Here is a 21585-nt window from a genome sequence, read left to right as displayed (position 1 = left end):
GTCACTGGTTAGAACAAACTTTTCACTTTGGATTGTTTGGATTTTAAACGTTGTCACCACTGCTTTGTAATCTAAACAGCAAACGCCAATGTTGTGCTCAAAATGTTGTCTATAGCAGCGATTAGATATACTTCCATACTCCTCCACCAGGGGGCAGACTGCCACCACGATTAAAAAGATGACTGTGTCTCCTCTGTCCGCTTTTTTGGTTACTTCCCCGCTGCAGAAATCTGGGGCAGAGCAAGCAAGTGAGCGAGCATGTGTGGAGGGGCCACATGAGGACCTTGGGGGAGGCCTTGCAACTCAAGCATTGCCAGAAACATGCAGGTACATTAGCGCATGCGCAATTGATCTCGTGCTGCTTCGACCATAAACGATAATTTCGTCATTATTAACATTGCCTCATGGATTTTTCAAGACAATTCTCTTGCTACTGTACGACATATAAAAGATAACGATACGATGCATGACGATATCAATGTGTGATGGTGGATTATGGATATTGGTCCCTTTTTTGTTGTTGTTGATACCTTTACTGTACCGTACAAGTTTCATTTTGATATCAACATTTAATACTGGCACACGATACTGTACTGTATTAGGATAACATTGTGTGATATTGGTATCATGATACTGCACCATCAAATGTACGGTGATTATAATATTGATATTTGATGTTGGTAAACTGATACAGTATTGTAAAGGGTAAAGCACGTGATTCATAGTAGGTGCGGCTACTATACTGTCTCAGATGACATGATTCATACTTGAAAATTGATACAGCACCATTACATATAACAATATAGATCATCCCAATACATCACTACAGTAAAGCCACATAATATTATACGGATTTTTGTTAGTGTTATTACAGTTGTTCTTTTTTAAAATACTGTTTGTACAATATTTTTTTTGTGTTATCCATTGCTCTTGCTCTCCTCAATATATTGTGTGTTTGTATGTTTTTAAAGACCTTAAAAGGACAATCAACTAAGAGAATGCAACAACCTAAGATGGAAGCGTGTGCATTTTCAAGCACGCGCACTACGGTGCCTCCCGAGAGACCACACGTGGCAAGCCTACCAACAGTTTCGTCAGCAGAGGTGCAAAAAAAAATGTCATCACCCTCAAGTCATGAAGTAAGTGCGTTCTAATTTTTACACATGCAGCAGTAATGATGCTTAGCAACTACGTACTACGTACTGAACTATAATAATGCATGAAAATACCCGCACTAAATCTATAGCACAGAGATGGCAGCAAAATAATGGCAGCCTCCGGTAGGGGAGGCGCGCCCGATTTTATATAATTAGAGATTTCTTCACCTACGATTATATAAAAATAATTACATTGATGTGAAAGAGCTTCTTTTTTTTTTTTTGCATGGTGTTGAAATGAATAGTGGGTTTTAAAATGAATGAACATTGAAAATTTTAATTTCAATGTAATTTTGGTTGCAGGTGTAGGAATACTGTACTGTAAAAGATAGAAATATGATTGCAGTTGCTATCAGTTTTTGATGCTGTTCCTGGATGTGACATTGCTATCGTTGAGGTGATTTTGTGCCGCCGAAATGGGCGGTAAATCTTCTGACCTTTAAGCCCTTCTTTGTTTCAGTGCGATTGTGTGGCCGTTTGCAAGGGGCCCGTTGTTATAGCCAGAGGTGGGTAGAGTTGCCAAAAATTGTACTCAAGTAAAAGTACTGTTACTTCCGAGTAATATGACTCAAGTAAAAGTAAAAAGTACTCATACAAATAATTACTTTAGTATAAGTAAAAAGTACTTGGTGAGAAAACTACTCAAGTACTGAGTAACTGTAGCATCGTCTCATTTATTATTATTATTTTTTTAAAACAACCAGTCAATCAGACGAAAATACAAAATCATCTTCAGGCAAATTAAAGTCCATCCAATCAATAAAATGAATTACATTTAATTAAAGAAGAACTTAAAATAATCTTAAGGTAAATTTAAGTACTTTAATAAATAATAAAATAATAACAGTATAAAGTTAGCACAAGTAGCACAAAATTTCATCCCTGTACTTTTTTTTTTTTTTAACAGGCTCCGCAGGCAGAACAACAAAGTAGCCCATGAACTCTTATAAACTGTGTGTGTGTGTGCGTGCGTCTGAGTGTTTCACTCTGTATGTGACAGAACATGCAAAAACAAACATTTGTCCCAAAGAATCTTCTCTTCGGTGTCTGCATGGTCAGCATTGCTGCGTGACATTTTCGATCCGTTTCATCCGAAAACAACTCTTTCCCGCAGCTGAAGTTGAATATGATCACGTGACGAGACTGCGGAGCTATACGGCCATACGGCTACATTTGATTGGTGAAACACAGTCACATGGTAGAACCCCGGCGCAGGTCTCTGCCAAATAAATGCACCTTTCTCTGAGAGAGAGAGAGAGAGAGAGAGAGAGAGAGAGAGAGAGAGAGAGAGAGAGAGAGAGAGAGAGAGAGAGAGAGAGAGAGAGAGAGAGAGAGAGAGAAAGAGAGAGAGAGAGACGCGTACGTACGCGGAGGGGATTTAAGTAATGGTTCAATGTAGCCTAATGTAGCAAAGTAAGAGTACAGTTTCTTCTTCACAAATCTACTCAAGTAAAATTCAAAAGTATAGTGATTTAAAACTACTCCTAAAAGTATAACATTTCCCAAACTTACTCAAGTAATGTAACGGAGTAAATGTAACCCGTTACTACCCACCTCTGGTTATAGCGACCAGAGGGTTACTTCTATTTCATTAGGACGCCGACTCGTATTGAACCAAAGTAAACGGCGTTGGCACCACGTACGGGGCTGGTTGGTTAGGATGACAAATGGTAGAAGGCGGAACAGCTGAGCTCGTAATGAGGATCGGTGGATATCAGCGATACCGACGCGGTCACTATTCACAATTATTGCGCAATAATCTATATATTGAAAGAACGTGGCTCTCTGCAACCGTCTTCATACAATATTGATATGCTAACATATTTGGTGTGTCAATACATTACGATATCGAAGTCCAATTTTCCGCTCGGCCCACCCTGGTGCCCATGCGGGAGTTCGGAACATTCTGATCGAGATTCTGGTCGGCATTCATTTTCGCCACCGTTGACGATTATGGTACGCTTTTTTGACCCGCTTTAGCCGAATTCCTTGTTGAATTTAGCGCGCCACAAATAAATGAGCGTGTTTGTTTTCCGTCACGTTCCGCCTCGGCGCGGGTTCACGTCGAGGTCTCCTCCCGCCTAATGATGTTTACTTTTATGATCCTGGCTCATGCGGAGGCATCGCGCTTACGTTACGCCCGCCGCTTTATTCCGCGGGTCTCGAATATGCAAAGCGACGCCGTCTCCGGGTTCACCCGCAGTTTGAGAGGATTTGCTCAAGTTTGTCGCTAATCCCGCCGTTGACCTGATTTCTTGCTAACTGCTTTTCTGCTACTTTGCAAAGGTAGACCGAGGGGGCAAAGGAAATTTTCACACAAGTGACCTGTATCCACTAACATCATGTATGCATCGTCACAATTGGCAACAATGCGATGTCTTGTTGAAACTGTGCTACATAACCAGTTGTATTCTTTGTAGAACACCAAATTGGAACACCATAAAAGGGAATTATACGGCGCTGTAATAGGACTCAATCGTATTTTATTGCATTGTAATGGCAGTGAATCGTACAGCAAGTTTGCTTCAACGTGAGCATTTTAGTTCGTTTTTTTTATTTTTTTAATTCACGAACGTGTTTAGTGGTTGAGCAGCTATTTTGTGCTCAAAATAGGAATGGATATGGACACAAAATGAGAGGAAGAGGCAGTTTTCTCCATAAAGAAAGCAGAGAAAGATGGCAATCAGGCAATGAGTCAATCATGCTGTGCCAAGAACATTATATAAAAAAAAAAAAATCAAATCAAATAAAAAATACATCAGAGTCCAGAATGCAATCAGGGAGCTTTGTGCTGCTATGGCTTCTCTGACAGCCATTTCCCCTTCACCATTCATATAGCAGTTGAAAGGGGGACATGTGAGCGATTCATTTAGGGGGGGGGGTTACTCGTGTTCATCGTCTGCTGGATGTAAAGGGGCATACTGATTGGACCTGAAGTGCTTTACATGATGCTAATTGCGCATCCGTTGCAATTAGCTACCGCTGCCAATTACGGAAAAGCTAAATGAAAAATTAGCATTCCTCCAAAATGCCGTAAATTGGGGAGCGTACCATTTGGATTCTGGTTTTGGGCGGTTAGATGGTCTCTGGAAACAAGCCATGACAAAGAGGTACAGTAAAAAGTCACATTTTGCTAAGCTACAGGCGCAGGTAATGTACCGACTAGAGATAGACCAATATGCTTTTTTCAGGGCCGATACCGATTATTAGTAGCCAAGGAGGCCGATAGCCGATATTCATTTTCAGTGAAAAGGAAAATATTGGCATCCAAATCTAAAGAAGAATTTACTCTTAACTTTGTTGTAAACGTCTTTAAGCATGTTTATTTAACAATGTTTCAGGTTTGCATAATGTTGATTTAAAAAAAAAAATCATTATTACAAGAAATTTTTGACATCTCTGTAATAAAATTCTAACAAAAAGTTCAGGGAGCACCTAGGATTGTCAGCACGCCTTAAAAAGGATAAAGGAAAACTTAACAATAGCTCCATGTCGTTTTCGACAGTAAACGGAAATTTCAAAATGACAGAAATGTTAAACTTTCACATATATTTGTTCCCCCCCCCCCCCCCCCCCCCACAGTTTAGCAGAGTTTTAAAAAAGGCCGATGCTGATATTCGTCAAAAAGCCAAATATCGGTGCCGATAATCGGCCCGGCCGATAATCGGTCTATCGCAGGTACTTACAGGTGTGGGGCTGTAAATCTATGCTTGTTAATGTACAAATTATTCATTCATATTTTAGTCACATTTTCAATACTAAGAGTCACATTTGATTGACAACACCGTTTGATATGTAGTGGAAGCGCATTTCGTTGTTCTGCCTGTCACTATGTGTCGCTGGCATAGATAGATGAACAAAGATATTTGTTGTTTGTCGTAAATAAATCACTTCCACACCAATTGAGAGAAAGCAGCAGACGTGGCAGATTGCTGTTGACGCCACGACAAGATTTGCTCACATTCCACTGCAACATACACGGCGTCTGTCATATTAGCCGGTACGATTCCTCGTTGAAAAATTTGAAAGAGCGGCGCACGTATAAGGGGGAGAGAAACGGTCTCATCCGCGCCGCCGCCGCAGCACTGCAGCCATGAAAAAACAATCTTAAGGAGGATGGATGGCCGAGGCGGGAGAGGAAGGCAGGGAATGAAGGAAGGGGGAGGTGGCAAAGTCGCGGGCTCTTTTCGGCCGCTGGCGCATATATAGGGGCGCCGTGTTTACTAATGGACACCATCACTCATCCGCCCGCGTCGCCCCGGCGATCATCGTAAAAATGAGAAAAGCCGGGCAAATGGAGACTGCCGAGCTACGCCTGGGCCGCATCATCTTCCCGGAGGGAGTTGGTACATGGATAAACTTCTTGGATCTTGGGAAAAGTTGTCCAGTCGTTTCACTCCTGCAGGACGAGGAGAGCTTGCATAGGACATGGAGTGAAGCGTACAACTTCAATTATTTGGGGATCGTAGTTATATCGATTATGTCCCGCATATTTACATAATAACGCAGTCCCTGCTAGCTGTCCTCATTGCAGATTTCCCCGTTTTAGAGCGTTTTGACTCATCTTTCAAGACGCACAGAATATATCGTGTTCTGTGACAATAGCACCCAACTTGCCAAAAGACTAGACTCAGGCCAGACTCATAAAAACAAACAGTACTGTATAGTTTATAAAAAAAAAAACATGATAGCTCGTTCTTAATCCACTGATAATTCTCATCTCGCATGATAAAAGAACTAATCGTATCAATAAGACTTTTATGAGGATAAATTTACTATCCCCAATATTGAATATGCTAAAGCTTGTTTATGCACTGACACTACTGGCCCGATTTTCAAAAGTAACTCATCTGAATCCTTCTCAGCCCGTCCGAGAACTTCCTCTCAACCCACCGTGCCGGTTAGTTTGTTGCCGTAAGCGCCGTTTAACCTACGCCAGCCAGAGCGGAGGGAGCGACGCTCTCGTCTTTTTGCTTTGCAGCATGAAATCCGAACTGGCCTCCGGCTTGCAGAGAGTCACCAATGAGCCTGTCATGTTGCTCCGTAACCTTGCCACACAGTATGTCGGGGGTGGGGGGGCACAGATCAATACGGCTCGGGCCAAGTGGGCATATTCACACACAGAGGAAGCAGAACACGGCAGTCGTGCGGTTGGGGAAACAGGCAAGAGAGTTATACTTTGTCGCAAATTGGGTTGTAACCAGACAGACGCCCTCGGCCTGGGTTGGGGAAGGAAATATCCAAATTGAACCTTAAACGGGGGGAGAAAATCAACCCAAACATATTTTTTTTTCAATAATATGTTCCCAGCAGGCCCACTAGTTGAATCACGGCATTCTGATTATTATTGCGTTTGTGGAATATGAGTTAAGCAGCAAAATCCACCCCTTTTTAGGCATCTCAGGGGGCGGCCATCTTGGGACTTCTGTCGACTGAAAATGACATCACAACTGCTCAGGGCTCAGGCACCCGACCAATCACGGCTCAGCTTCGGAAAACAGGTCAGCCGTGATTGGTCGTTACCTGAGCCCCGAGCAGTTATGAGGTCATTTTCAGTCGACAGAAAATGGCCGCCCCAAGAGATGGCTAAAAACGGCCGGATTAACTCTTATTCCACAAACGCAATATTATTCTTGAAAAAACAATATGTTTGGGCTGACTTCCCTCTTTAAATGGCTGCTTCGAACCAAAATGGCAGGTAAAAACATTGGTCAATCTTAACCAAATCATTAACCCTACTCCTTATCGCTAAGCCGTAGCCCTTAACCCTTAGCGCTAATTATACCACAAGACGAATCACCAACTGGAAACCTAACCCTAGCAATAAAGCAACCTTGAGATCATCCGAACGCTACCCTAACCTAAACCCAAATCCTGACCCCTACACCTATCTAACCCGAATCCAAAACCTAAGCACTAAGCCATAACAATAGCCCCTTACACGAACAGGAAACAGACTCCCCAACGCTGCTTTTAAATATGCAGCTGCAACCAGGACAAAGTGCTTGTGTAGCTTTTAGATTTTTCTCCCCGGGGAATGCTACATGCCCAGTTTTGCTTTCCTTGCTTTGCTTGTGTGCCATTATTCGAGCCATCCGAGCCCCCATCCTTGTCTCCATCCGTCCTCTCCAACCCCCTCCCCCCCAAGACTGTCTGTCCACAAACGCGTTACTAAACTGAAACAGTTGCAAGTGTGGCTTCATTCTGTTGTTCCAACCTGTCATTCAGTGGGTTTGGGTGAACTCGGGGCTTCGTTAAAGGCCGTTTAAATCGAGTGCGAGTTTTACTTCCAGAATAGAACCTCACTTTATTGCCATTGGTCATGGTTGGTTCGCCACTATTGCATCCCGAACCTTCAAAAGCATCCCGCACAAACGGTACGCGCTGTGCCAGCTGGCAGGCAGTTAGAAGCCCGGTGGAGGATTAACTGGTACCAGTATGCCAGCCTATAAATAGTCGACCAACTGCTTCAGGAAATGAACCGTGTGGAGCGTCCCAAAGGCCCTTGAACAGGTTTTCGCCTTTTATCCACTTCCACTCCGTTCGGATTCTTTCTGCCTGCATTCCTTTCTATTTATGACTGAAGTTTCAGAGAGAGGAAAAAAAAAAAGAATTGACAGACTTATTTCATTTGGTTGTTCACTTGAGGTTACGAGGCTGCCGCTTGCCAGAGAATGACAACGCCAATTTAATGTTTTTTTTTTTTTCCCCCGTTCCAATCGAGACCGATTAATTCGGGGCTGAGACTATGAAAATGACCTTTGACCTGTGACCAAACTCCAAGAAGCCAAGACCAAGGCATTGGGGGGGTTGAGACCGAGTCAGGATGAACACTTTGAGGACTCGAGAATTATTCAAGACACAGGTATTAAGGAGATGAGACCAATTCAATACAAATACATTAGGAGCCCAGATGTAGTCGAGACCAACATTTTGAGGAGTCAAGACCAAGTCAAGATGGCAGGAGCCCAGACCATGTCAAGACCAGAGGTGGGTAATCCAGGTCCAGAAAGTAAAAACCCTGCCACAGTTTGGCTTTAGCCACAGGTGCTTCTACTCAACCGGCAGATAAACGAGCGCAGTTGATTAGAAGCGCCGAACTGTGGTAGGGCTTTTACTTTCTGGACCCGGATTAGCCACCTCTGGTCAAGACCAACGCAAGGTAACAGGACAGTTCACATGACAAACGTTTTTGCCCCGAGGTTTGAGTGCCGTTGAACAAGGGCAAATAGATATAAAGTAGCTCGGACCAAGTCAAGATCAACACATTAGGATACCATCAAGATTGAGATTTGAACATTCAAGACCAAGTGAAGTTTAACACTTTGAAGTGACAAAATCAATACCAAGACTTTAAGGAACTGAGAGCAAAGCAAGACCAAGCATCAATTACAGTACGTCTGGACAATTAATTGAAATGTTATTGTGATTTCGATTTTGGCATCTCTCGATCTTTCAAATGTGATAATCGAAGAAAAACAATGAATGTGCAGAATGACGCGGTGCGTTTGCAAGCTCCCGACGTTGTGAAAGTACCCGGAATGCACCATGCGGCTTGCGGAGCAAGCATGTATCGTATTTAATTGAACTGTCCCTGAGCGTGCTTCAAGGTGTTTAATGACACTACAGTTTACTATAAAACTAAACACACAACAAAAATAATTACATGCATTGTATATTTAAATACACGCCTTTGTTTTTTTGTGTGTTTTTTTTTAAACTTTGCTAGCACTAATGCTAAAGTCAATGTAAAATTCCATTGACATGCTAAAGGGAAATTAGCATCCACTTGGGAGTGATATTCCTTCAAATAACGAATATTCAGACACAAACATACGTAACATAACAATACTCTAAGGAACACATTCTGTGAAAAACGAGTTTTATTAATAGTGCTCATTTGCGTCTTGCTTCTCATCTCATTTTGTTGTACTCTATCCATGCACAGCATCACACTGCCCCTAGGAGGCCAAAGTGCGCACAGCAGGAACAGTCGGTATTTGTTTTGTTTTTTTAATTGCATTTTTTTTCTTTTTTAGCATATTCTTATTTCACTTTCATACTTATTTTCTCACTGTATTTTAAGTCATATTTAAAGTTGAGTTTAAGGATTCAAGCACTTTGTTTTATACCAACACACATTTCTACATGATATTACACAAAATACAATACCCCATGTTCCGGGTTGGACCATTAAGTCCCAAGACTTGTAACAATAAAGACAGAAAAATAATAAATAAATAAATAGGATAACAAGATGCAAGGCATCAAAAGGTATGGATGTAGCAGAACGAAAATCCATTTGTACTTTACACAAAGAATAAAGTATTCAACATGTAGGGATGAATGGACAAAAGGTTATGATGATAGTTTTGAGTAGTTGAGTTTTAGTAGTTTGATAAATACTAAGTTTTGATATCAATGAATAATTGGTCTATTAATCGCGATTTCAATCGCAATCAAAATAATCGTGCTTATTTTGCTTTCCATAATCGTCCAGCCCTATCCGAAACCGAACTCAGCTAAAATACAATCCATTCCATTCCAAGACTGACAGCCTCTGCCCTACCGACAAAGTGCTATTACTCGAGTACTTCAGCACTAGCGAAGGTCGCCTCCAAACTGACAATTGTTGCAGTTACGATGAATATTTTATTACAGAGGGGCAGATTCCCTTTGCTGGACGGTGCTTCCCCAAGCCCCCAGACGGGGGCAGCATCTCCTCTAAATTTGACCAGCAATAACGGAGGAGTAGTGTGTGACATTCACAGGTCATTGCATCTCTTTGTTTGGCCGCATGGGATCAGCCCCTGGCGTTGTTCTTCTTTGCTCTCACCAGAAGAGATTCCTGTTTGCTCTTCTTCTTTCTTTTTCTTTTTAACACCGTAGGGAGGTACAGTTAAAGACTGATATCATTATGATGTTGAATTTTTGCAGAGGCAGATAGTCAACCCTCCCTCCCTTGTTTTCGCATGGATTGTCCTTAAGCATGGGCGTAGATAGCATGGGATGAATGCTGGCCTTTGCTTTCATTGTTCTGACGACATGATGCAGACGAATATTTACGAATGACTCAGAGACATATGCCTTAGAAGAAAAAATTCAAAATTGCATTCTTATCAATGAAATGTCCTGTCAGCGCTTCTCCTACACTTGGTACAAATGTATGCAATACAGGTTAGCATTTTTGCCGCAGAAACAGAAAATGACGTGAAAATGTCTTTGGAGAAATCAATGTGTTCAAATTAGGCGAGCTTAGCGATTGGCAACGTCCGATGGCCGCCGGTGGCTTCGCTCCTCCCGACGGCGAACAAGCAGCATTGTTAGTCCGTTCATATCTTAAGTCCGTCGCATGAACAATAGATATAAACGGCATGCCCTTTTATGTTGCGTGCCCACTGGTAACACAAGATAGAGCCTTCACATGGAGAAAGAACTGGAGAGTCGTACGGAGTGGCCGCCATCTCGAAGCCGGAGCCCCGTGTTGGTTCCGCCTTTCCATTTCATTTATTTTTCCTGAGACCTTGGGCATAAGCACACTTCAAAAAAAAAAAGCATAACTCTGAATTTTTAAGCAATTGTCATGCCGTTTTTCTTTTGTTGAGAATGTCAGACAAAATAAATAAATAAATAAAAATCAGTGGGCGTAGAAAGGGTTTCTTTGTTTGAAATATTAAGCTGAAAAACAGACACCGGTTAAATGCATGAGACCCGCATGTACACAAAATTACTATTAAATAGATGATATATTAAAATGTATAAATATTAGGCCTGTCAAAGTTAAAGCATTAACTGTGGAGATGAATTACAATTGTATAACGCACTAAAAAATTAACTAAGTTAACTCAGTTTGACTTACTTCCTGTAGCAGCTGACCTCTGCTCCCTGTGCAGCCAATATTAGGGGAGAGTCACAGTTGTAAAGACGGACGTTTACTTAGTTTTACTTTAAAAAGTTGCTCGACGGCTCATTGGAGGAATCCCAAATAATTTGCACGCTTTTGTCAAATTCAAATACCATATTCGTTGTACGTCTTTGGTGTATCGTTCAACTGTTGTATTTTACAGGAAAAAGAATCGTATTCAAGGATCAGAGACAGCTATGAGAACAGTCTTTGAATCCAAATACACTTTTAATTTTTTCCCTCATTCATTCCAAGATTTCACTCAAGTATCGGTTCCAAGCTTTGTAAAGAATTGTAGTTGAAAAATACGATTAACCGCGATCAATTATGGAAAATTTTGCGATTAATTAGTTAAAAAATGTTAATCGCTTGACAGCACTAATAAAATATATAACATTAAGTTGCATATATATGGTACTAAAACCCATGAAACAGCAACGCTTCACCCATCTTTTGAAAAGCGCTGTCGCTCTGTAACTATAATGATTTATACATACAAATTTTACATTCCGTTTTATAAGCTTGATCCCCGTCCCCCGCAGTTCCAAAATCCCTTCTCCGCCCTAACCCTTTAGCATCATAGGACTGTCTCAGTAAAATGGAATAAGGATTTAGCATGGCAAATGGCACCAAGGGTGACAAAAAATGGTGTTGTCACCCGTGCCCCCCCCCCCTACCCTTCTCCCCGCCCCGTCCTCAGCTCCAATCACGTGTCATGTTCCCGTGTCCCAACTGGAGCACTTGGGAGTTACATAATGCGATTTGGCAGGCCGCGACAACACTCGGATGCATCCGCGGTGTGTCGAAACCACGAACCTGCTACAAGATGCTGTAGCGTGTCACTCCACTTTAAGGTTTGGAGACGGAGCGGAATGCCAATGAATCTTATCGTCTTCTGTTACCTAACAAACCCTGAGGGGGGCGGGGGGGTGGGGGGGGTCACAAGTAAGTGGAAGAAGTGGGCCGGGTCGGAGGCAAGATAGGCAGGTCCTTCTTTGTGACGCAAATTGCTGCAAAGGAACATTGATGTCACAATGAAAAGAAAACGATGAGATTTTTTTTTTTTTTTTGTATAAAAGTAATCTGAGCCAGCCATGAAAAACTGCAAATAATCGATGCCCCTCCAACCCAAGTATTTATCATTTCCTGTAGTCATAGTTAAAACATTAATACAGCACAAACGGTGATCCCAAAACAGGTTCATGTAGTTTCAAATCCATGTGAAGTTAAAAATAAATAGTTTACAGGTGATTTAATTGAAATAAATTAATAAAGCGCACAAACTTGCCTTCTCCCCGAGATACAAAACACCAACTGAAATGTACTGGCTTACCAATGTTCCAGAAACGTTCGCCGTAATGACAATAATTACAGTGGTATTATAAATAAAAGTAGCTGGGCAGTGTTTTTCTTTGAAATTTTGTTCACATCTAATATCCTTTGACCGCACGCTGACCACAGGTTCCTGGAAGCGCATCCCGCTGAAGAAGCTCATTTCCTTTGTGGGGAGCTGCGTGATGTGTTTAGTGTTACCATGGTGACCCTCCTGCACAGCAGACAAGACAATAATGAAACCTCTCAATATGCCGCCTGGAAGACATCTCTCGAAAAGCCACCGAATGGCAGAAAGTTGGTCGGAGTCGGGCACTGGCTGACTCGGGATGAGCGTCTGACTTTTTTTTTTTTTTTTGGTCTTAGCCGAGCGACAGGCGATAGAAAGGCTTCTCGGGCTGTCCTTGTGAGTAAGCTAAAAAGAACAACACTAAGAATGCCGTGGTGCCATTTCAAAGTGACGAGCTGAAGCCAGCGTGAAGGAGGCAGAAGGGAGGTGTAGGTGTTAAGCGCTAGATAGACCAAAAAGACGCTGACAGTGAGAGACGCTTACCCCCTGTGGCGTCCGGCCGGCTGTCGGTACGTCACGCTGGAGGAATACGCCGCAACGGCAGACAGCGACGCTGACCGTTCAAGTACCTTCTGCGCATGCATAAGATGTAATACCCTTCCATACCATCGGCGGCGGTAGTCGCCATTTCTCATGGTTAGAAAAATCCAACCGGAAAACTGTTTGCCGGGGACGGATTATAAAAAAACGTAAAAAATGCATTCGGCGATATTCTTCGCTCACGATGAACTCCCACACGAAGTAAACCGTCACGTTCTTGACACGGTATTGTGAAATACTTACATTGTCAACCCTCATATTTGTACTTGTAAGAAGATTAAGGCAGCGGAGGCGTGCTCACAGTTTTTTCCGTATTCGTCACTTCCCGTTGGTGCTCCGCGCGCTGATTTGCTAGCTAACAACAAATCAGAGTGGCCAATTGCCACGACTGGCGACATCGATTCAACATGCGTAAACGCCCCCAAGACGCTTAGAGACGGGTTAGGACACTACGACGGTGGCCGCTGCACCAATCAGACGGCGCATTTAGACGCCACCACGCTTCACGCCCTCCGACGTCGGTTTTGATCTATCAGGGCCTTTACATTGATTGGTGCCAGGGAAAAGCATCTGCTTTCGCCTCTATTGTTCCCAAACAAGAATACTTGTGTGAGAAGCAAAGACACGGTTGCGGAAGAAACATTTGGCGTTGGCTTTTTTTTTTTTTATACTCCTGCCATTTTTTTTTCCTGCCTTAAAGAACCTTGATCTGTTTTTTTCATGCATTTTTCTTCAAAGCTGCCTCGTTTTCATTTCTTTTCTGCAGGCAGTTGAGAGTTAACACGTGGGCAGGGAACATACGGCTAGCGGTGGGCATCCGGTGACTGAATCGAGGCGAGAGGGGCTCAGGTGTAGTCATGACTCAAGCGGCATCGAAAGATGGCCAATCGCAACCACGGATGACTTGACCACGGATGGCGTTTCGCTTGAGAGCAATCTTTTTACACCGCTGACCAATTTCTAACCAAGTTTTAATTTCATTTAACACAATTTGGGGTAAAAAAAATGGACCGATACACAAATTGGGTCAATTTGACCCACTTTCTTGCATTGTTTTGGACAAAGCAGCCCATTTTTGGGGGGTTGTTTTCAGCAAAAACAACCAAGAAAGTTGGGTCAAATTGCCACGAGTTGTGGATCGATCCATTTTTGACCCAAAATGGTGTTATTTTTAACCCAAATGTTTTTAGAGCGTAATTGACGGCACCATTGCGCGAGATGTTATTTTTCTCTTCCACCAGCCGATTCCATCTTTGGGTTATCACCGTCTCCCATCACCCTAAGTCCAATACTGTATACTCCGCTTTTTTTCTGTTGGTGGCTGTCATTGCAGAAAATCGTGCGCAACAAAAATAAAACAAAAAGACTGCCAATTTTCTATGGACAGCTATGACGGAGTTTGGGGATTCCTGGTTGCGGTGAAACAAATCAACAGCCAGCCATTTGTGCATTGCATGCAAATGTCTTGTTTTTGTGGAATTCGTTTTGATGGAAAGCGCAACCAGCTCGCCGGCTCCTGCAATATTTCAGTTACAGCTCAAGCCCACACAGGGTTCGTCAAGTCACTGTTCTTTCAAGTCCAACTGGCTAATAAATCGAGCTGCCAATCACATGTGAAAGGCAGCATGCACCGAAGGGTTGTTTTCTATACTCGAACCGATTCAAATGTTTATTTTTGCACCGCGTATCTTAGCAATATGTTGGCTCCCAGTAAGACTGCTATTCGGCTTTTGTTTCAATTGTATTCACATCGCGAGAGCCTACCAGTGGCATGCACTACGCAGAACAACAATGTAGCTTAGCTTTGTTATTGGTCGGTAAAGTTCTCCAAATTTGAGACGCATTTGAAAGCAATAAAATACGTAAAGCTGAAATTAACCCAAACATATTTTTTTCAAGAATATTTTCCCAGCAGGCCCACTAGTTGAAACCCGGCATTCTGATTAATATTGCATTTGTGGAATATGAGCTAAGCAGCAAAATCCACCCGTTTTTAGCTATCTCAGGGGGCGGCCATTTTGTCATTTCTGTCGACTGAAAATGACAGCACAACTACTCAAGGCCGCCCCCAGAGACGGCTAAAAACGGGTGGATTAATTCTTATTCCACAAGCGCAATATTTATCAGAATGCCTTGTTTCAACAAGTGGCCTTGCATAGAACATATTTTTCAAAAAAAATGTTTGCGTTGACTTCCGCTTTAAGTATCCCATTTAATCCACATTTGCAAAAATATTTCCCATAGAAAACAATGCAAGGACAAATGATACATGATTTGACGCTGATATCACGACACTGTTATGTTCTAAAATATGTTTGGGTTGACTTCCCCTTAACAGTTGCGGGGATGTGGACGTGCTACCTTGAGAAGGTTCCGAGCTTGTGTTTCTATGCCACTTTCCGCTGTGCTAGCCGGGATCTTTGCTATTCACACACAATGACTCCCCCCGACTGCTTTTACAGAGTGACTTTTATTAATTAAAGACGGTGTACTGCCTCTGGAGGTGCTTCCCTTTCCACTATTCCCAGCCACTAATAATTACATTGGCATTTAGCTCCACGATAAGCCGACCCCTTTCGGCCTTTGTGAAATGTTCCCTGGGCAAGGGAGCAAAATATACCCCAACGCTGCGCTGTGTGTGTATCGATCCATCTGCGTTGCCTTCTCGCTATTATCCCCAAAAATACAGAGGCAACATAGCACTTTTTTTTTTTAAACATCATTAATGGCTAAGATTGAGATTTTTAACTCAAGAAGCAGCAACAAGATGACTTAACTAGAAGGGAAGAAGAAAAGTGGGCTCAGGAAAGTGCACCTTCTGCTGAATTTGAAGGTTATTATCTGGGCTGATGGTTCCAAATGTTCTATGAAAATCTCTCAGTGTCGGGTTTAAAATCTTTTTTTTTTTTTCTGTAATTAGATCATGGAAATGTACATGTGATGGTCAAAATACAACATAAGTAGTTGAGGTTATTTACTTGGCGGTTGGGCTAATTTATAGAGCTGATTTGGCATCGGAGAATTCGTCGACACAAAACCTGCGTTAAATGTTGAACCTGAATTTTAGGCTCTCTTCTGAGTCAATTAGTAATCCAATCAAAAGCTCAGCTCGACTCCAATCCTCAAACATCGAATGCGCGTTTCCAACGTGGGCCAAAGTGAGAATCAGTAAATCTTCAAAATTGTCTCGCACGGGAGGCTCAAATATCCGTGGACTAATCATCGGAAAGTAGTGTGTGTCTGATGCCACCCTGAAGAAACTAAAAAAAATGTACCGGCTTGTACTGTTTGGTGAAAGCACGGCTTTATGATAAATCTTGACTATACGAGATCAGTTTTATCAGTGTTTGTGCTCATGCATGTTTGTGGGGGTGGTAGTATTGTCTACTTATTTTCTTTTATTGTGTGGGTTTGTGGTAATAAATGTCTGCTTTGCACACATTTTCAAGGTGATACATTGGATAAGTCTCCAAAGGCAACAGACATCTTCTTACCAGGTGGCTATACGGTATTGGTAGCAGCCTGCCAGTTCTGTTGGACATTGCACAGTATTTAAAACTACTCTTGCTTCCTCTCACTAAAGGTGCACTCTTTACACGAAGTTTGAGATTTGATATTGAATCGTTACGGTTAGAAACATGTCAACATTTTCTACCTCCGAGAAGCGCGACTTGCGTGAGGGGTTAGTTGATCTCACGCATTCATTTGTTCATTAGCTAGCTAACGTCAGTCACGTATTGGAGGTTTTAAACGAAATTCATACTTTCTCGGTTTGATTCATCGGCACATCTTTTGAAAGCTTGTTTTCCTCCTACTGCCTGAAAATAAAAACGTCCGAGGCCTCTCCTCCCGTCTTCAGGGACGTGGACGCGGCGGCGGCGAGTGTGAGATAGCATCCTTTCATTTCCGCTAGGCCGATTAAAAGAGATGGGACTGGGCGAAGACGAAAGTAAGGCCTATCGCTGGCCGCCGCAGCCGATTGAGTCCCTTCGCTCAGGACCTGCTCGAATGAACCCGTGGCGGCGGCGATAAGCGAGCAGCCATTTCCATAGACAAAAAGCACCGCGTTCTGATTAGATAGCGCCATCCGTCTGCCTTATCATGCTGTTGCTTCATCATAGAATGGGAATTCATCGGGAAACCACTGTCTCTCATCCTTTCATTTAAAAAAAAAAAAAAAAAAAGAACATTGAAACACTATTACAGCGAACCCTCAACACTTCACGGTCCGCTATTCAGATACACATATTCCCTTTTTGTCTGTTAAATCTTTCCCCAACTATTTGCTAAACTCACCTTTTAGTGTTTTTTTTTTTTTTCCCCTTTCTGTAACACTGTAACCCCGATGATAACTCTCTGCAAATAGCGGGAGTACAAATACAGTGCAGTTAAAATAATGAAATGTACCGTATATTAATAATTACTAAAAAAAAAAACACATCCAACAGTCATACAGGAATGGGAGCAAAATTTACTTCATTTGCGTGCGTGTATTCATCGTGGAAAGCTGTCAACGGCGGGAAATATGTCAGCTCGCTTGTTGCTGTCGCACGTTGAGGTCATGCCAGTTGGCGTCCCGGTGATGTGCGATCGCGCCAAGTCCCAAGGACAGACACTTGTGAAACTCAAAAGTGTGTTTCTGTATTAAAAATCCTATCATTTGAATTCATTGTGTATTTACTTAATTGCCAAGAGGACTAAACGCCTACTATAGTGCATTTTTCATTGCTTCACGTTTCCCCGAATACAAGTAATGAAATAAGAGTACAGTAACGGGGGGAAAAAAAACAACAAGGCAACTTCCACTGTAGATGAAGTGATGACTTTTTTTGTCGATTGTGGCATCTGCTCCTCCCGTTCCTCGGCCCATAGCTCCAAACAATTCTCCGAGAGAGTGCATTTAGTGTGAATGTGACGTTTGTGTATTTTCTTTCCCTTTTTTTTTTTTTATGGGGAGGGGGGAGTTGTTTATAGCGGCTGCATATTATCCTGCTCCAGCTGCTGCAAGGAGACAAGTCCAGGTATTTATGGCGAGCATAAAAAGTGTGTGCATTCCCTGTCACCCCCCACAACAGCGCGAGATTTACAACAACAGCGGCAAAAAAGGAATGCTCAATTTGTATAGGCAGCCTGTCTGTTTTGTATTCTCCCCAATGGATTTTGCAGTGTGTGTGTGTGTGTATGTCGGTGTGCGTGTGTGAGTGTTTGTGCGCACAGAGCCCGCCTGTGCTGGAACACCAGCAACAGATAACAGATGGTCCCCCCGCATTAGAAGTGTTTTATTTCCCCGCGGAAGCCAGAGATGTCAGGAGTAAGCATGTGCAACATTAGTCATTTGGAATATTCATGCCCCCGCCATCCAACGGTTTTGGCTCCCGACGCCAAAATTCCGCCAGAATGCATTTCTTTTAAGCAAGAACGAGGAGAGGAAAAGAACAGCGTCACTTTGATAGCCGCCGTCGTCAAAATAATAGTCGGCGCGCTCTCACGTGTAGACGTTGACAGTGGGGAGCGAATCACTCAAATAATTGAAATGCAAAAAATGTTTAAAGCTAAATCTCTTCCTCGAAGTTATTCGGAAATAGTCTGTAAAAGACAGTAAATGCCAAAAAGTTTGGTCTTATTCCAAATTATTCAAAATAAATAAATAAATAAAAATAAATGAATGTGCCATGTGTCAGAACTGGCGAAACACAACATCACTCAACACGGGGCCTGGCTAATGGTTAGCATGCTAACAGCCAAACGCTAACCTGCGCAAAAACCAGCCAGTTCCACCATCACTCCCCGACTCCCACGTCACTCACCAGGCCAGGCACCGCCTTTTAAAGCCACGTACACTCAAAGTCAGAGGTACTACATGATAGAATGTGAGGATGGCGACCCCAAGTGGACAAAATACACCTGCTGCTCACATGCTTCAAAATCCGTTTTTTGATTAATCGATGGGATAATCAGAAGAACACTCGATGCTAAAAATATTTGAGAGCTGCAGACTTACTCAAATAGAAGATTTAAAAGACGGAAGTCAGCAAATTATTGATCCTAGGTATACATTGATATGAGCTGCAATACAAGAACTCATTTATAAAATAATGACGTGAAAACAAGCTTAAACGTAAACTGCCCCTCCCACACACTGCCTTTGAACTCACTGCAAAAATGTTTGAACAGTTGTTTTATCAATTTGATTTCGGATTACTTAACAGATAAAATGGGTGAAGTGACTGACACATCTCCGGCAGCGTCTGCTTAATGCGGATGGAAAGAGCAAGCGAGGAGACTGGCAAGAGTGAGTCAAGTCGACACGCTGTGGCAGGCGATACACTCTGGGAAAGCTCACCCTGGCCCTGCAGCAAGCCACAACACACGCACACACGCACCCCCACGCACGCACACACACACACACGAGCATCATAGCACTGTACCTGCAAAGTCCAGTCGTATGGAAACAAGCCATTTCAGTCGTTTCTTTGACCAAAGCCAACAATGAAAAGCCGTTCTTTCAAATCAAAAATCAAAAATAAAACATGTCTACAATTATTAATAAGAGTAGTATATGGATTGATCTATATACATTATATTTCTTTAAATTTAAATTCATATCTTTATCCACTATACTTCTCAGGGTGATTTCCTTTTCAAGCCATCTATGTCCATCTCCTTTAAATTTATGAGCTGTCGCATTGCTAATAAAAAAAAAAAATCTTTGTATTTACGATAGTTTGTGGACAAAACGAAAGGCAACTCCTGGCCGTCTTGTCACTTCTTTTCAATTTTTTTTCTTTTCTGTCGCAGGGCTTACAAAGCCGCCACGGGCGTTGCTTTGCGGAGCCGCGCCGGCCCTTTAAATAAAACAGCAAGGAAAAAGCAAGAGACGTCTGGCATTGGCTAACCCCGACAAAGCAGCCTCAACCTGATGGCAATTATCTCCGCGTCCACTTGCTAATTATAATAAAGGATGACAGGTGCCCGAAACAATTTCAAGTGCCTGTGAGCTTCTGCGTGTGGTTGTCTCGGTTCTGATGAAGATAAAGATAGCCCAGCTGACCGGTCTCTTCTAACCAACGGCTCTGTTTGGAATCAAGACGCCGTACCAGTGAGTCATTTCTTACAACAACCCGAAATGGTTCCTCGCTTGTTTGTTTATTGGGTCCCGGTCCAAATTCTGCTACGGGTCCATAAATCACTGAATGGTTTGGGTCCTTAATATATGAACGAAACGCAAATTGAATTTGAACCCAGCAGGGCTCTGATGTCTGCGGACTCAGGTCAATTAATGGAGCCCAAGCTTCAAAGTAAACATGGCGAAGCAGCATTTTGTTGTGATGCTGCACGCAAATGGAATCAGCTGCCAGCAGAAGTTAAGCTAGCAACAAGTGGAAATACTTTTAAATCCGGGTTAAAAACTACCCCCCCCCAAAAGGCACTTTAGTTAGTTTTTTTTTTTTTTTTTTAATGAATACCTGTGTGCCAATCTTTTGTTGATGAGCACTTCCAAAGCTGCCTGTCCTTATAAGAACAACGTTGAACGCCACCCTCTTGGACGGTAATTTGCAGCGCAAACTTGTGCGGGGGGGCTCCGTCTGTTTTCATCGGTTAATGGCCTCGTTCTGGCCGTTACGACGCGGCATGCGCTGAAATATTGTCCAAATAATGTTCAGAGAGTGGAGGAACACAGTCTGTTCCGAGCGGCGCTTTCATGCCGACAGATGGCTTGAAAGTAATCGGAGGAAAAGTTTCCGGCAAAGCCAACTCTCATTAACATTAAAGGCTTCATTGACTTGCAATCGCAGTAGAAAAAAAAGATGTCATTTGTTAACCCTGTTGATGCCTCTCAAGTTTTACTACTGCCGTTTTACTTAGCTCATTTCGTACTACGGGGGAGGCCTTTCGGTTTTAGCAGTTTCACTAAAATTGCCGTACATCTGTAAATAGTTGCCGGGGGGGGGGGATTATTTACTCCAATCAGGGAGTTGTCTATCAGGGTAGGCGGTCTTTATTTGGGACCAGCGACTACAATTGCCGTATCCATGGAAGTTATGTCCTCAGAAGGGTAAGGTGTCTAAGGACTACTTTTTGTAGGTCTCTGACGTACTTCCCATCTCACTGGTGATTAGCAAATTAGTTTCCGATGAATTTACTGCTCCATCCACAACATCGGGGAAATAAGCGGGTAGACAAACTTGAGCGCTAATTATAACATAAAGAGGGTGTGGCTTGCGAGAACAGTGAAAATAGCTTGCGGCGTTTTCTGAAAGATTTCAGCCCTCCAGTTGACACACAGAATACAAACGAGAGGGTTCTGTTGCTATTTGACAGAGCAAAGCCAGGATGAAATTCATTTACCCGCTAAAGATAGATGGGTTTTAGTCACAAACGCTTCAAAAATCATTTGGAGGCACATTTATTTGTCAGAATCTCACCGTGGCTACCTACAACTCTTCTCAAGCTAAGCCTGGCAATGCGCACCCATTGTTTAGTGCGTATGTGACTAATAGGCTTAGTGAGCTAGTTGTTGACAGAAAATTAATCAAACATTAATCGAGCAGCTTTAGTTTGAGGTCTTAAAGCGGAAGTCA

The 21585-nt window shown here is 42.6% G+C and overlaps 1 long non-coding RNA gene across 2 annotated transcripts; it reads left to right on the top strand.

Annotated features, from left to right (window-relative positions):
- The first annotated feature begins 82 nt into the window (after positions 1 to 82).
- On the top strand, positions 83 to 20919 carry LOC147151064 (uncharacterized). 2 transcript variants are annotated; one of them, XR_015085720.1, is made up of 5 exons: positions 83 to 327; positions 972 to 1139; positions 1618 to 1663; positions 19213 to 19295; positions 19802 to 20919. It is a non-coding gene; the product is annotated as an uncharacterized LOC147151064 (long non-coding RNA). The 2 variants fall into 2 exon arrangements; XR_015085719.1 differs by having other exon boundaries at positions 19213 to 20919.
- The last annotated feature ends 666 nt before the right edge of the window (positions 20920 to 21585 follow it).

This window comes from Filicampus tigris, chromosome 2 (genome assembly GCF_054856515.1).
Source record: "Filicampus tigris isolate MCC_2025a chromosome 2, RoL_Ftig_1.0, whole genome shotgun sequence".
Classification (NCBI taxonomy): Eukaryota; Metazoa; Chordata; class Actinopteri; order Syngnathiformes; family Syngnathidae; genus Filicampus; species Filicampus tigris.
The sequence above is the reverse complement of the archived record's forward strand: the minus strand, read 5'-3'. Positions and strand labels throughout refer to the sequence as shown.